Genomic DNA, 17,701 nt, shown 5'->3' on the forward strand with positions numbered 1-17,701 from the left:
AAGAAAGGGATGATGTTTACTTTAAACTGTTTGACACAAAACTAAGTCCGATTCTATTGTATGGATCAGACATTTGGGGCCTAGTACAGTTTAATGTTATCGAAACAAATACATTAAATTATATAAGCATTATAGTTCTAGCACAGAAAACGCAAGGGTATATGGTGAATGCGGAAGGTTTCCCATGTATATCTATAGTTATTTTACGGTTATTAAATACTGGGTCAAGCTTTTACAAATGAAATTTTCTAGATTCCACAATGACAAGCTCCAGTTGTGAATTGTTCATTTCCATTATGCAATATTATATTTAACTGTATATATGGAGAAGGCGGTAATAAGTGTTGCACTTGTGCCCGAGCCCTTTGTCTTTTTGGACAATAAAATATGTTTAACATTAAAGTTACACTGGACATATAGTCGTGGGCAGAAAACATGAGACAACTTCAGATTTATACTTGTCGTATGTTATCAGGTACATTTATCTGGACTTATTCGACATGATATGGGACCACTGGTCATTTGATTAGCTCTTCAGTAAGTCATTACACAGTGGGTACACTATCGAATGTGACAGTTAACCATCTAGAGCCTCACAGGGAGCTGAGAATGAAAATCAAGTGCACACTGATCCATTGAGCGGGGTAATAATAATGCAGCGCAATGAGCAGTCACTTTTTTACATGATTATCCACATTACATGTATGTGCAATTTTAATCCATGTCATTGTCCTATCTCGAGGTTTTGGGGGTTAGATCCAAGAACCTTTGTAAGATCGCCTAAATTGTTTCTGGTGGTCAGGCTCAGTGACATGATTCATAATATCAGTCACCGGTTTGTCTGTCGACTATTGTTTACAGGCCGCCGATATATATGTGGCCTATTACTCACTGTGTAGTGAAGCAGCAAACAAAACATCAACGGTATAAGTAACTAATTATATACAAATGCAAACATAAATAGAGAAAGTATCTCCAATTTAAATATAATATAACGTTGATGTTAACAAATAACGCTGTTTATTTTCTTTGAAATGTTCTATGAAATACTGTCAACAACGTCAGTTACTTCTACGTCTCGTGAGGACGTAAACGAAGGTAAACATCCTTGCTTGAAGTGTTTCAGGAAACACTTGTCAAAGGATATTGCAACATTGTCCAGCATGTGCTACTTGACGTTGAGTTACACTAAGTGCACACCGCATTGGCCAGTGTATCCTTTCCTTGACATAGCCCCCACTCCGCTATATATATTGCTTTTACCACTTGATGTCCTTCAATGAGAAGAATGATATTCATTTTCTTGATATACTATATATTTTTTAATAAATGTGCTCAAGCCATATCACAGAAGATGGGATATTAAGCTGGCCGTGTTTTTTATTTGTAACGGGGTAAAACCATGGTTTATTGATGTGGAGAAGAAGTAGACCCGTGACTCCTTTAAAGTATTTTAGGGATGTTTGAATATCCCTTATATTGGGTATAAGAAAGAAATTGTGAAATAAACACTATAATGTAGCTTTATGCTGTGGGTATACACAAACATACAATGTGAATGGCGTCTGTCTAGCGTATGATTGATCAGTTAAAGTTGAGGGAAATCACTGAATTGAGCAGCATGTCATTCTTTCATGCTAACCTAGATGAATCATACCGATTCACCAGTCAAATGTAAAACTATCTTCAAGGGTAGTAGTCTCATGTGTCCATTTCCTGGGAATCTGTTCTGGTTCAGTGCACGATTGACATGCTTTACATTTATTCTGAAGGTTTGTTCTGCAAAGATTATGATACAATCACAGCAAGCGTCTTCTTGCAACTGCCTATCGTCGCGTGACTCGCCTCTGCGTAACAATATCGCCCTTATACAAACAGTTCTCTAAATAGTACCTATACCTAGTCCACACAATGGAATGTTCTCAGTATTGATAGGGTCTTTCTCTGTCAGCGAATGACGTGATTGTGATTAGGTTTCGTTTCATATACCAAGGGTCCCCACTGAGTACAGACGGATACAAGCTGTATAAGAATCCCAGGTTACTACTGCAGACAGTGAGTAATGTCCTGATTTACCATGGTGATGTCTACTATTAGTACACCGCTGGGATCGCAGTTTGATTCACATGTAGTAGGATCAAATATATATTTTTGAATCTTTTATTTTATATTCTTGAATCTTATATTTTATAATTTTAAATTGTATAATTTTGCGGGCAAATCGCGTGTCAAAGGCTACATTTTCATTCAAAGTGTGTCGGTGAGGGTGGTGTATGTGAGAGTGTGGTGGGGATGGGATGTGAGGTGAGGGGAAATGGGTTTAACGTCGTGTATGGGATTAGTTCACGCATGTGTGTGGCTGCTTGAACGTGTTCCATTTATGGCCCACAGAGACACCATACTGACTCCGAGCCGACCACTCCTTGTTTTACCTCCTCCCCCCTTAATGCCGAGGGCCAGGCACGATAATAGCAAGTACCATCTTTTATCGGCCATGGGATCCAAACTAATGTGGTGGTACATGCATGTAAGCATATGAATCAACTATCAACTATCACCTTAACCCATTGGAGAATATAGGTTAGAACGGGTCCCAAGCAGTCTACTGTCGGACAAGTACCACTAAATTTAAATACAATGCCCGTTCCTAAAGAATATTGTCTTAATTACCTTTAGGAAAAACGAGGATTATTTGTTGTTTTGTGTGAGACACAACACTTTTGGTATACAAATTACAAGTAAAAAATGCTATAATGTTCTTGAACTTTTTATGTAAATACTGAATTCCGACGGCGTGTCACGATGCTCACAACATCTATCACTGGTTGTATAAATTACAGCCTCTTCCGTATTTTGACATTATGCACTATGATTGTTTGCCTCATCAATATTACTGTAGTGCACTTATCTACCTCCCCACGAACTCTGACGTGTTGTAGCTAGAATATTGCTGACAGTGACGTTAGACTCTAACAAACAAGCTGTTACCAAAACACGGCGTTTGTCTTCCCACTTGCGAGTTTGTGTACAGCATGGTTACGACTTCTCGGGAGTATGTCGGCACTATTCAGGAATACACCTGATCGCATGTTTCCCTTTACATTATGTACCATAAACCTTTGGTATTACGGTATTATTGAAATACACAAACAGATCTAGATCTAGCAACGGACCAACATGTGATTGCTTGAATAATGCTGACTGTGGAGTTTCCAACAAACAAACTATCACCACACATCGTACTTTGCATAAACTTACACCCGATGAATGCATGTCCTTGAGAAACCTTGAACAGATTGATTTGTGAGGAACATTGTGGTGAACACTGAACGAATCTTTACACTTGCGCTGTCTATAAAGTTGTACATTTCCCTCGGGAACTGAGATATAGTGTTACAGGCAGGGGAAGTTTGTCAGTTCAGTCCAAGTCACTTCTCAATCATGTGGAAGAATCGCTCTCCGTTGTTACTTTTCTTGTTCGGTGTGGAACTGTTTTGCTGCTACGTTGAGTAAATAGGGATTTGTCGCCAAGTGTTTTCGTATCATAAATTTATATTGGGAATAACGATTGTATTATGCGAGTCTTTTGTCACTCGTATACGTAATACATAGTTTTTATTCCTAATATATGATATTAACGATGTGGAAATACACGAGTGCAATAATATCTTTATCGTATAACGTCATTCCAAAAAGGTGGACGTTAAAGACGTAAATCGCTCATAAAATTGGTATAACACGGGAGCGAGTTTAGTATCGCATTTATTACTTGCCATGTATTACCTTTTTAGAATTTCAATGTCGTGTGTGAATAGGCAGACATGTGCACAATCCACAGCATAATCCAACTGAATTTAACACAATAACACTTTAAACACGTTAAAAGTTGACAAAGCATTACTTTAAAACCACAAAGTTATCGTAGCCTTAAGGTTATCGTAACTCACATATTTAAACACAGACTTACGACAGTCGTTGCGCGACAGTACGATCGCCTTGTGGAACTGGGCAATGCACCACGAAGTTTAAAATCACGTCACAATAATCTATGACGTAATTTGTGAAATGTTAATGCAAGATCCAACGGTGAAACAATGCTATATAACGTCAGCCAAGTAGCAGGGTCGCTGTGGTCATCCAGTGTCCATAAGCTCCTCTCAGTGATCTGTCATCCAGGCGCAATGTCGTTGAATAAGCCAAGGGAGGTTGAAAGCTTTCAATATTTGTTCGTGGAACTTGTTCCCGCAGTACATACGCACGCGCTTTGCTATTACACAATGTGCAATACAACTGTGTGTATATTAAACGGGTGATCACTCACGGGCAAGTAATAAACAGTTATACTTTATAATGGGTGTAAGCTTGGTGTGTTTGGAAATTGTTGTAATCCCTAGAAATAGGTCACTTTAGTGATCATAAAATCATATATCCACAGAAACACAAACAGGGCGAATTTGGGATTCGAAACCACGATTGTATGATTTTTCCACGTGTAAATAACGTACGTCTGAACAGGGAATTGCCACCCGTGCCTCCTACATTTAGGTATCCAACTGTGGGATGCTGTACTTGCAGGTGTGTCCGGACTATGCAGCAACATAACGGCATGCAGCGATGTGAGAGACAACCTCACAAGACACTACAACCAAAAACTTAAGCCAGTTGGTCAAACAACGATACACATGAGTCTGGATATGAGGGTTCTGAAGGGAGTGGTACGTTGCAACTTAATATCTCACTTAAAATACGACTGGCTGTTGCTATGATCATTGGCAGTACATGTATGTCTGAATTTTGTATGCTAGGTGTATTTTATATCATCTGTATGATCTTAGTTTTATTCAATATTGGAATAATTAGTAACCCTAGCTGTTCCAAGTTATCCAACAAGTACTTCCTTATATTAACGTTCGTACATCCCAAACTATCCACAAGACTGCATGAGAAGAGGGACGTCTTCAGCCTTCTAACAGTAAACTTTCACTTTATATCGATCAATGCTAGTATATCAGCAGCTTCAGCCTTCCGTGAGCGTGTTATTACTACGAACATTTTAAAGAGCGTTATACGACTCTTGCTCAAACGATGATGTGTGTTACAACAATCAAAGACTCAGTAAAGTCTCATGGTAGACATGTGGACGACATTTCCAAATTTGATGCATCACTAACCAATATGATATCCGATGCAATTACCTCTTTTGACTTATACCATATGTTCCCGCGTTTGCTCAGCTGAAAGCATGACTTGCCTTTGCATGTGTTTGTGACGAATGAAATGGGTGGTGCAGGATATGCTCACCTTTTCGTGAACATCCGGTATCATGACAATTGGATAATAATTCATAAACACATGCTTATGATATTGTCGGAATCATGTTTCTTATGGTTTTGTGGCATTTATTTACATGTACGCTTCGGTACTTCAAATTTATGCCCCAGAATGTTCTGTGTGCTTTTTGTCATGCTGTATTTGTAACTCTGTGAGGCTTACGTTGACCGTTGAAGACCGAGTTACTGAAATGATTTCAGAAGAAACCGAAATGCTGGCCACTAAAATCAAGTTGTAAAACCAAATTTAATTTCTAAGGATTCCTATGTAGTAAGTTCGCAGTGGAACACAACATTTGTGTTAATTGTGTTTTTCCGTCTTTCGGTATTTGACCTTGTGTTAACTTAGCACATGGACCATTATCGAGATTAATATTGAAAGTCGAATCTCAAACCCTGTCCACATGGCCTCTAACAAAACGGGGCTTGAATTAATTTATCCATCTTTTACTTCATCTACCACAAAATTTAGTTACATGATCAGCTATTGTTGAATAAATATGCGATGTATGGATCAATGAGTTATGATATTCATATCCTCAGGACATTGCAGTTCAGACCGTTTCAGTCGTTTTCCTTCTTCACATGGTGAGTATTAGGAGGCTATATATACTGAATGTCAGAAAGAAAATAACTTTTCAGTTAATAGTTAGTTTTCTTTTGAAACATTTCATTGGAAGATATATAAATGCATTCGGAATACTGTAATGCCGCAAGTCCGTGATACCTAATGTAAAGAATACAGAAGCGGTTGACGAGTTTACCATGTTGAATGTCATAATGCCATAGTATGCTATACAAACAATGAAAGTGAGTTTTCTTGTTGTTGTTACATGACATTAATGAAGCAAATTATCTTTATTTGGATGTACATGATATTGTGTTTTCATATGTTTTCCTATTTCATAGTATTTACTGCAAATCATCAAAATGTACAGGTGTGTTTATGTGTCTGTCAACTTCAGTAATTTATGTGCTACATCTGAATTGCGCCAAAGATATTCAACATCTCCTTAGATTATCATGCGAAAAACAGTATTCTGCATATAAGTTTGATTTAAAACATTTATACTATTGATTTCAAAAAACATATTATTATCAATTGTACGATTCCGACTAAAGAAAGTTTAATTGGCAAGGTCACCGCCAGATATTTGCATACTTCCAAACAATACTTTCTTTCACTGAATAGACACATTGCTAGTATGGTGTTTGCACGTAAATTCACTTGCAAATGAAACGCAAAAATATTTATAGGAAGTGGAAGTTTGTAATAATATTATTTGCCCCTGGAAGTACCACTTTCCTTCTTCTAAAGCTTATTTCCTCTTTTAAATATAATTTCGGTCGTGTCTATATTTACGTATTTACCAACCTTACTCGTGAAGGTATTAGAAAATGTGCAATGTAATTAATGCCATGAGAATGAAATAATAGCAACATTTTCTTCCACATTATGAATGCTTTAGAAAAATCATCAAAGACATAGTTTGTAACTTTCAACATTACATTTTGTTTTGTATATAATTATCAATACCATCCTGTGGAATATACACAGTACATGTGGTAGAATACCCTTGTCGGCATCTGCTTGCTCCACAACAATCGTGTCAAGTGAATCCGAGCAAACGCTTTATGACAGAAATAGTGTTTTACTGAATATACTTGTAAGTGTAATGCGGGAGTAATTATGTCATTGCTAAAAAGTATGCCCTTTTAGAAATAATTATGGAACTAGTTAAATATTGAGCACCGACCTACGACATGTCGGGTACACGTTCTAACTTGCACTAGTTATGGGGTTAAAGCGTAGTATATAAAACATACCATTTACATAATCGATACCACTACATCCACCTTGAACATGCATAATAGATGCAAAAGACAATTTCATGTTTTGAATCTACGGTATGTGAAGAGGTTTGACTAAGCAAGAGGAGCTGCAGACTACATAATGATTGACAATTTCTATTTTAGACATGGAAAGACGAACGGTTAATGTGGAGTGACCGAGAGCCCGACTACCTCATCTTCGGCAACGACGAGATATGGACACCAAATATCTTCATTACTGAGTAATCTATACTGAACAGCAAAAGAAACATCACTTCATGAAAATAATTCATGAAAGTTTCTTATTGAAATATCAATGCATTTTTTAGGAATCTCGTTTTTGACATTAGTCTGTATACACATTTAAGTTTAACTGTCTAACAGTGTCACGACTTATGGGTATACTGGGTCGCCAAAACGCAGCTTAGCAAATGTCTAGAGAAACCAGGCTTTGGGACGACTGCATGCTAGGTCTGACTGCTAGAATGGTTGCTAATGCTAATGTACACGTGAGAACCATCTACAGATTACAGCAACGATACCAGGTCACCAACAGCATGCAGTCTTGCTAAAGTCTGGTTGCCGAATCTTCGTAAGTCTAAGCATGGTGGTAGGATCGATATAAGAATGTTCCAAGTATTGGGGGTACCGTTTATCAGACAATGCACAAGGAAACACAAGTGAAGTTTGATTTACATGGAAAGCATTCGGGACTTTGTACCATGGTCGTTTGTTGAGCTGCGGTTTGGCATTTGTGTCACTTTTGTACCATTAACTTAACGTTTGGTTACAGACTAATGTCAAAAACGAGATCCTCCCAAGAAATGGATATTTTAATGGGAAACTTTCATGAATTATTTTCATGAAGTGACGTCTCTTTCAGCGGTTGGGTACCCATACATATGACATACTTGTGTGTAGTGAAAAATATACGGCTAACAAAATCCAAGACTAATGCTATAATACAGTTTGAGTATTATCTATTTTATTTCACCAAGACTACACGAAAGGAACTGTTCGTATCAGAACTTTTCGTAGGTGAAAGTTAGTTCTCTCCTGGAAATGGGTTCAATGGGTTCCTAGTCGTTGAAGGCGGCGCAATTCACTGCACACAGTTACGCCCACAGTACCAAATCTGTGATCTGTGTCAGCATCATACCCGTACTCGTGGATTGAATCAAAGTGGTAAATGTCTGTGACCTGCACCAGGCTTTCGTCCACATTAAACGGACAGATGTCATTGTTTAAACCATTCAACCTCGTTTTGCAGTGTCAACGAAAAAGGACTGGCTGGTATATTCGACGACGGACCAATCCCTTTAAGGGTGCTCCCTGGTGGCACAGTTGAATGGTCACCCCAGCTGATTACAACAACAACATGCACAGCTCGCATCTTATATTATCCATATGACTCACAAACGTGTCAACTGACCATCACAGAAGCCTCATACAGAGTCGCTGATGTTGTGCTCAAATCGAACACAACAATCAACAGCAGCTATGTTAACAACGGACAGTGGGAATTTTCTAGTTCGGTTAAAACATCGTCTAACATGACTGATTCTCGAGGATTGGAATATAGTGCAATCAAATAAACTTTCAAATTTAAACGGTATTCAAAATGGTACATCCCTCTGATACTGATACCCCTGGCCATTCTGTCCTTGCTGATGCCTGGTGTGTTTTTTGTACCTGCTTCATCTGGAGAGAAGACGGGATATACCCTGACAGTGATGCTGTCCTTTACAATGCTCAGCGCCTATGTCACAGAAACGCTGCCATCGGTTTCACGTGAGCCTTCTCTTCTAGGTTGGTATATACTTGATTGCATAGATTTATATTAGCCTTGTAATCAGCATTCCCGCCTCCGTGGTCTGAGGTAGAGCGTTCGCCCGGAGAGCGGAAGGCCCGGGGTTCGATCCCCGACCAAATCATACCAAAGGACGTTAAAAGATGGTACTTGTTGTTACCCTGTCTGGCGCTCGGCATTTAGGGGATAAGACAAGGACTGGTCGGCGGCTCGGAGTCAGTAAACTGTGTCTGATAGGGGTATTCATGTTAAACTGCGACATAACAAGCACCATAACATGGCATCAATCCGCACTAGTACAAGCAGCCCCCCCCCCCCCCCCCCCCCACCACACACACACACACGTGCATGCACGTCGCTACATAAGTGCAATAATCTTGGACGCGACGTAATACCCCATTTCACCTCTTCTCACCTCCTTGTGTTAGTTAGACTGTTTCTGCATCTAAATGTGTGCTCTTAATTTTCATGTCCCGCACACCCTTACAATTACCCCCGCCCTGATGTTTATTTTTTCATTTTGGGGGTACCTTAAGAAATGACTTTTTCTACTCAAATTACGTTTTTGAACTAGATTCCAACTTTTGTCTGGTTAGATCACTTGTATTGTGTTCAAATGGCATTGGAATCTAGCCGTGGCCGTCTCTTCATACTTCTAGGCGTGAACAAAAGAGATCATATATAATATATAATAAAATCATGTTCATATATTAACAAGTCCTTTCCTATCCAGTAAGTGTCATGCGTGACAAGACAGTTGTATAACTCATTTAAGAGCGTTTTGATATTCCGCAGGAGGGAGGTGAATGCCTCACCTGAATGTTTCGCTCACCTGACTAAAGGTCATGGCCTGTTTCTCCGGCGTTCGTCGTCGTCCTCGTAGTCGTCGTCTGTAAATATCTTGTCCTCAGAAACCACCGGACTAAGAGGTTCGAATCTCCACGGCAGCCATATTGAAAATCATATTTTGGCTCGAGCGTCTGCCCACTGAGCTGAAAGGTCTTTGGTTCGATGTCCTGAATGCGTCATACCAAAATACGTTAAAAGATAGTACTCATTGTTACTCTCCCTGGCGCTCGGCATTAACTCGAGTAAGTGAGCTTGGCAAGATGAAACTTGGCAAAACTGATCATCAAGGTTGAAATTAAAGTGTCAAATGTTCCTAAAGTGAAACACAACACTAGTCTCTGAGAAAATGGCATCACAAGTCAGTACCTCATGTGTCCGCTATGTGCATTGAGGACTGCCGTGCAACGTCGATACATGGAATGGATGAGGCGGTTGATGAAGGCCATAGGCACTTGAGCCCGACACTCTGAGGAACGCCTGATACAGTTCAGCTGCAGTTTTCGGCCTTGGTCGGACGTCATTCAGCCGTCTTTGAATCTCGTCCCACAGGTGCTCAATGGGATTTAAATCGGGACTGAGGGCAGGCAACTGCATGGTTCTGATGCCATTCTGCTGGAGAAAGAAAGTCTCTTGTTGCTTTCGCAGTGTGGGCACGGGCGTTATCATGCTGAAACTCGTGGTTGCGGCGATGTGCCAAAATGTGGTATGGCGTGTGGTCTCAAGATTTGATCAATGTACCGAGCTGCTGTGACACCATTGCCTCTCCCTGGATCAATTTTCTTGAAGACCACAGGGCCGATCCTCTGTGCAAGTCCAATTCCACCCCACACCCTGATGCTCGGACCACCCCACGAGTCTCTCTCAACAACACAAGCTTCCGAATAACGATCACCACGGCGTCGCCAGGCTTTCTCTCTGCCATCTGCTTTTGAGATCCTGTAACGGCTGTCGTCTGAGAAGAGGACTCTTCTCCACTGCTGGTGGCGCCAATGCTGGTGCTGTGTTGCACACTGAAGACGGTCCCGGCGATGACGTGGTGTCAGAATGGGTCCTCGGTGTGGCCTGTGACAGTGGAGGTGTCCGCACTAATGTGTCGCTGGTGTGTCCCAGTGGTCTGTCGAGCAGTTTCCGCAGCAGTAGCAAAGCGATCTTGAAGATGCTGTCGCACAATCTGACGATCCTGACGATCCCTTGGTCTTCCACTACGTGGTCGCTCATCTGTAGTGTTGGTGGTCTGGTACCGTTGTTGGAACCTGTATATGGTCCTTACGTGGACTTGAAATGCATTGGCTACTTGCCTGGCGGTTTGTCCAGCTTGCAATCGTCCAAGGGCTTGGTGTCGCTGATTTCAAGTCAATCTTGGCATGTGGTAGCAATTCAATAACGAATGAATGTTATCCGATCTAGAGGGATTTTTATAGGTCAAGAAATTGGGGAACGCATGTGCATTTCAATTTGCACGGAACTCACGTGCATCGGGTTACCATGGCCGTTGCCGTAATGCGTTTGGGCGATCGGTTTTATTGTCATCTGCTTTGTTTTGTTATCATCAAATTTCATTTTTCCGGACAAGGTAATGTTAAATGTGAGAAACTTTGACAAATAATGCCCAGATATTTCAATGACAACTTTCATGCAATGTTACTTGGGGTGACGTTTCTTTTGCGGTTCAGTATACATTTAGTACATTAGTAGCAAGTACTGGGGCTCAACACATATTGTCCGATTTCTTTACAAATAATATGTGTATTTCACCGATCATGCTATATAGCATCCCTTGCTTGATTCAGGAGTGTATATTGCTGCTGTGATGACCTGTGGATGTGCCATCATGATACCAACAGTTATCTCTGTATTTCTCTCTCACAGACCAGGTAGGTAGGATCTTCTAGACACCATAGGCTCATCTTTTCTCCATAACAAAAGCAATCACAGCGCTCAGATGATTCCAACGTGTCTCTCTTTTTCTACATTTTCTCAGAAAAAAACGACTACGGGTCATGTAAATAATAACCTACGAACCATGAGGACTATCAAATTATCCGTCCCTCTTCAATTAATGTTGAAAGGTACAAAATGAATTAACTGGGGACACATAATCATAATTCATCTTGGGGGCACGGGTGGCCAAGTCGTCTGAGGCGCCGCACTTCGCTGTGCAGAGTTGCTTCCCTTGGACAAGCCTGAAATTGTGGGTTCGAATCCCGAAGGTTTCACCAAAGTAGTAAATGGCGGAGATCGGCATTACTTTGGGTTTTCCTCCCATATTAACCTGGTCAACACGCCGTGATATGACTTATACTGTTTAAAGCGGCGTTAAATCCAACTCACTCACTCACTTAATTCATCTCTGCTCGTAGGTTATAAATTAATCCCTATATATGCACAACAAATAACGTGAATATAGGAACAATGATCTTTAAAGTATACTGAATACTTTCAAGTTTATAATTGTCATTGACATAAACAAGTCTTCTGAAAAGTATCTGTTTGTTTCTAGAAAACCATTTCTCCATTCAGAATTGTTTGAAGCTAAGTTTCTATATATAATAATGTTCATCAATGGCAGGCGAAGAAAACTACAGAGCGTTTGCTCAGACTATCGACTGTAGCGGCGCTTTGCTGTCCTATCCTCCTCTGATTGTTATGATGATCTGCTTCTTTGCACTGTTGTCTACCTCCGATGAAAACATCAACGCAGAGTCAGCGATTGGAAAGGTATTAGGTATTCCTGTTGGTCTTTTCATCTTACTATTTCTCATTAGGATAGTATTCGGTGTAAAATGTAATATAACAAACGGAAGCACTGAAACCCCCTGTAGTACACATGCGATCACTCACTTGTAAATACACTGGATACGTAAATAATCGTGTCACGTTTTGTGCCCATCTTTCAATGTGGGATGTGAGAGAGTGTACTTTTACGCCAATATTCCAGCAAAATCCCGGCGGGGGATACCAGTTATGGGCGAGTTGTTGTCCTGACTGTTTGTATATAACCGAGTTCGACCTGCCTGCTTGTGTAGCATCGTGTTTGATCTGACTGCTTGTGTATCGTCGTGTTTGATCTGACTGCTTGTGTATCGTCGTGTTTGACCTGCCTGCTTGTGCATCATCGTGTTTGATCTGACTGCTTGTGTATCATCGTGTTTGACCTGCCTGCTTATGTATCATCGTGTTTGACCTGCCTGCTTGCGCATCATCGTGTTTGATCTGACTGCTTGTGTGTCATCGAGTTCGACCGGTCTGCTTATGCATCACCCGCGTTTGACTTCCCCGAATATGTTTTACTGTGCTTGACCTGACTGCGTGTGTGTCGCCGAGTTCGACCTGCCTGCTTGTGTATCATCGTGTTTGACCTGCCTGCTTGTGTATCATCGTGTTTGACCTGACTGCGTGTGTGTAGCCGAGTTCGACCTGCCTGCTTGTGTATCATCGTGTTTGACCTGCCTGCGTGTGTGTAATCGTGTTTGACCTGACTGCGTGTGTGTCGCCGAGTTCGACCTGCCTGCTTGTGTATCATCGTGTTTGACCTGCCTGCTTGTGTGTCATCGTGTTTGACCTAGCTGACTGCGTGTGTGTCACCCAGTTTGACCTGTGTTTGACCTGCCTGGTTGTGTATTATCGCGTTGGACCTCCACGAATATGTTTTACTGTGTTTGACATGACTGCTTATGTGTCACCGAGTTCGACCTTCCTGCTTGTGTATCATCGTGTTTGACATGACTGCTTTTCTGTCACCGCGTTTGTCGAGACTGCTTGTGTTTAACTGTGATTGACCTTACTGCCTCTGTCCCCGCTCCTGACCTGACTGCTTTTGTATAACTGTGTTTGGCCTATCTGTGTGTATATCACCGAGTTTGACCTGACTGCGTGTGTCACCCTGATTGACCTTTGTTTGACCTGACTGCTTTTCTGTCACTGCGTTTGTCCTGACTGCTTGTGTATAACTGTGTTCGACCTGACTGCTTATGTATAACAGTGTTTGACCTGCCTGCTTGTGAATAACTGTGTTCGACCTGACTGATTGTGTATAACTGTGTTTGACCTGCCTGCTTTTGAATAACTGTGTTCGACCTGACTGCGTGTATATCACCGAATTTGACCTGCCTGCTTGTTGGTTGGTTTGTTGTTTAACGCCGCACTCAGCAATATTCCAGCTATATGACGGCGGTCTGTATATAATCGAGTCTGGACCAGACAATCCAGTGATTAATATCATGAGCATCAATCCACGCAATTCGGATTGATGACGTGCATCAACCAAGTCAGCGCGCCTGACCGACCGATCCCGTTAGTCGCATTTTACGACAAGCATAGTCGCCTTTTACAGCAAGCATGGGTTGCTGAAGACCTATTCTACCCCGGGATCTTAGCGGGTCTCTTCCCTGCTTGTGTATTACCGTGTTTGATCTGACCGCTTGTGTGTCATCGAGTTCGACCGGTCTGCTTATGCATCACCCGCGTTTGACCTCCCCGAATATGTTTTACTGTGCTTGACCTGACTACTTGTGTGTCACCGAGTACGACCTGCCTGCTTATGTATCATCGTGTTTGACCTGCCTGCTTGTGTATCATCGTTTTTGACCTGCCTGCTTGTGTATCATCGTGTTTGACCTGACTGCTTGTCTATCATCGTGTTTGACCTGACTGCTTGTGTGTCATCGTGTTTGACCGGTCTGCTTATGCATCACCCGCGTTTGACCTCCCTGAATATGTTTTAGTTTGCTTGACCTGACTGCTTGTGTGTCACCGAGTTCGACCTGCCTGCGTGAGTGTCACGCCGTTTAACCTGACTGCTTGTGTCACCGCGTTTGACCTTATTGCTTGTGTATGTGTTTGACCTGACTGCTTGTGTCGCCGCGCTTGATCTGACTGTTTGTGTATAACCATATAGATTTCGGTATACAGTAAACACGTACATCAGTTCGTTATATCTAAATCGGGTTATTTATTGGACCAACGCTGAAGCATTAGTTATGGTTTTGTTAGAACCCTCTGTTCATGTCATCCGATTTGTGTAACCGGAACTGATTCTTGTACATTGTACTGAGGAACCGGCCACATACAATGCTGTGCTGGGATTTGTCTGAGACGGACTCTTTCCCCAGTCACTTCCTCATGACATACAAGCAGAACACTTTTTTCAGGACAACCAGCATGCCCAGAGAACAATTATACCTTTTTGTAAAACATGTTGTTGACGCTAGAAATATAACATACGACGCAACTGTTGTTAGACATTTGTTGACACTTGTGAAGTAATTAATGTTGTTGTTCTTATGTTCTACGGTTATGAATACATGTATGTTTGTTAGTAGCCATCGCTTATTTATCTAAATAAATGCCGATCGTGCTTTGTAGGATTTCAAGAACTATCGAGGTCATTCAGCGCCCATTAATTATTTTCATAGGGGTACTAGAAGATATAGTGTTTTTGATCTAGATGTGATATTTTTCTTGAATCATGTAGATTCGATTTGTAGCCATTTGAAATGAATAGATAGAACGACGAATATACTGTTTATTTGTATTCAGAAATAAAAATATAAGCCCTGTTTCTGAAACTTCTTGATTGTCAGTACTGGTGTGATGCAAGTGAGTGAGTGAGTTGAATGTAACTCGTTTTAAGCGGTATGTTAGTTGTATCACTGCGTGTCAGCCATCACAAGGAACGCAGGCCATAAATGTTTACGACTTTCAAACTGTGTAACTTGAACTGTCATTAAACTCACGAAAACAAATATATTTGAACACCTGCTTAATAGACCCTTGAAGATTCGGTGTAGAATAGGTCTTCGGTAACCCATGTTTGCCATAAAAGCGACGATGCTTGTCGTAAGAGGCGAGTAACGGAATCGGGTGGTCAGGCTCGCTTACTTGGTTGATACATGTCATCGTCTCCCAATTGCGTAGATCGATGTTCATGATGTCAATCACTGGATTGTCTGGTCGAGACTTGATTATTTACAGACCGCCGTCATATAGCTGGAATATTGCTGAGTGCGGCGTTAAACAACAAACAAACAAACCTGTTTAATATGTGGGGAAAATAATTGACCCCCTAAACATAAAAAAATGCTGATTTCAAACCAATATATCAAAGATGCTAAACTTAGGGCTGCTAGTTACATGCTCTGGCAAGGTTATGAAAGGCAACTCTAGATCTGCACAGCGAATTGCGACACCTTTTGACTGCTTGGTCACCAAATATCTGCGAGGAGCAGATTCAACTGTACGATTCCGACAATATCATGATCATGAGTGTGTGTCTATGAAACTCTATCAAATAGTGATGATACAAGTGTTCGTGATGTCCTGCCCCACCGGTGGCATTCGTCACAGACACATGAAAAGGAAAGTCAGTTGAGCACCTGAAAAAAAACCGGGAACATGTCCTCCATATGTCTACCATAAAACGTTTTGAAAGCTTTACTGAGGCCTTGAATGTTGTAACCCTGATGAAACAACTTTTGTGCAAGAGTCTTATGACGTTCGTAGAAATTTTTGTAGAAAGAGCATGCTCGTTCGATTGTACCTCAAAATTGTGAAATGTAAACACCAAAGGCTGCAGCCGCAGGAATATGGCTCGACATGACTTTGGGACAGTAGACGTCATCTCTGTTGTCATAGAGTCTTGTGGATATTTTTTGTCATTCTTTATGCATAGATCTAAATATGAAACAGAAAGATTTGTTTCACCTGTCTCTTTTATTTCTAGGTCCGGTGTCTAAATCAGTGGAAGGGAATTGGCTAGCTGACCATTATTGAACGATATCAGATCATCGATAACCTGAAGCTCAACTTCTTGGCCAAATGTCCGTAAGCAAGTGTGTGAATGAGTTACCATGAAAGCTATAAGATATCACGGAGTTTGAGATCGTTACGATTTACTATTTCGTTGAAACGAAACATCCCGTGTATGAAGGGTTCAACCCAAGGATAATAAACAGGGCTTGTCTGGGGTTTCGAACCAAGATACGTGGAACCCTGCACGACTCAAGGACGTATATCTCGACAACGACACGCGATGCCATTGACCACTTACAACTAACGTGTGTGTAGGCATACCCCGACTGGTTACTCTCATGTTTTTGATATTTAATATTCTGTTTTTATTTTGACAGGCGACCATAATCAGAATGTACGATGATCAAGGCCAAGGGATTCGATGGGGCAGTTTGTCATGGCAAAATTTTGCTAATTGATATTCATAGTGGCAGATAGTTCGCTTAGCTGGGGTAACCGTATCTCTGTGCTGCTCCATAGAAACGATGTTGAGGATGACTTGTCGATACACAGAGCTACCAGCTGTCCCATTGTGTTTTCCTAATAGATTCCTCATTCCCCAATACATAGCCCACTAACATCCCTGCTCTGAGGTACATGCATCGTAATTCCACGAAACCTACATAGCGACACGATTCCTAAAGCACGTGCCTTCAAATATGTGTAATTTTTGATCATGCAACATTGTATGCACTTAGTGGGTAAGCATGTGAAAGACCCGTATCAAGTCGATGGTTTTCATTTATTTTTCCACATAATCCCCTTCCAGGGTTACACAATTGCCAGCGATGCTGCAAGGCCTGAATGCCGGTCAAGAAGAAATTTTCTTCAGCGACCCTAAAAAAGTCATTCACAGCGGAAATGACGTCATCATTACTTCGAAAATGGCGACCGGATAGTTCCTTTTGTCATTTTGGGAAACAGGTGGAAGTCGGAAGGGGCTAAATCGGGTGAATAAGGGGGATGGTCAATGAGTTCGAAGCCACAATCATGGATCGCTGACATGGCAACCACCGATTTGTGAACAGGAGCATTGTCTTGGTGGAACAGGACTCCTTTAGTGAGCATTCCCCGTCGCTTAGCTTTGATA

General features: G+C 41.3%; 1 long non-coding RNA gene across 1 annotated transcript; it reads left to right on the top strand.

The window, feature by feature from the left end:
• Positions 1-1,894: 1,894 nt before the first annotated feature.
• On the top strand, positions 1,895-17,633 carry LOC124149009. Its single transcript, XR_006863053.2, has 8 exons — positions 1,895-2,055; positions 4,576-4,715; positions 5,874-5,918; positions 7,308-7,405; positions 8,434-8,972; positions 11,613-11,696; positions 12,392-12,540; positions 16,544-17,633. It is a non-coding gene; the product is annotated as an uncharacterized LOC124149009 (long non-coding RNA).
• The last annotated feature ends 68 nt before the right edge of the window (positions 17,634-17,701 follow it).

The sequence above is a fragment of the Haliotis rufescens genome, unplaced genomic scaffold, assembly GCF_023055435.1.
Source record: "Haliotis rufescens isolate VD_foot unplaced genomic scaffold, xgHalRufe1.0.p SCAF_8, whole genome shotgun sequence".
Lineage (NCBI taxonomy): Eukaryota > Metazoa > Mollusca > Gastropoda > Lepetellida > Haliotidae > Haliotis > Haliotis rufescens.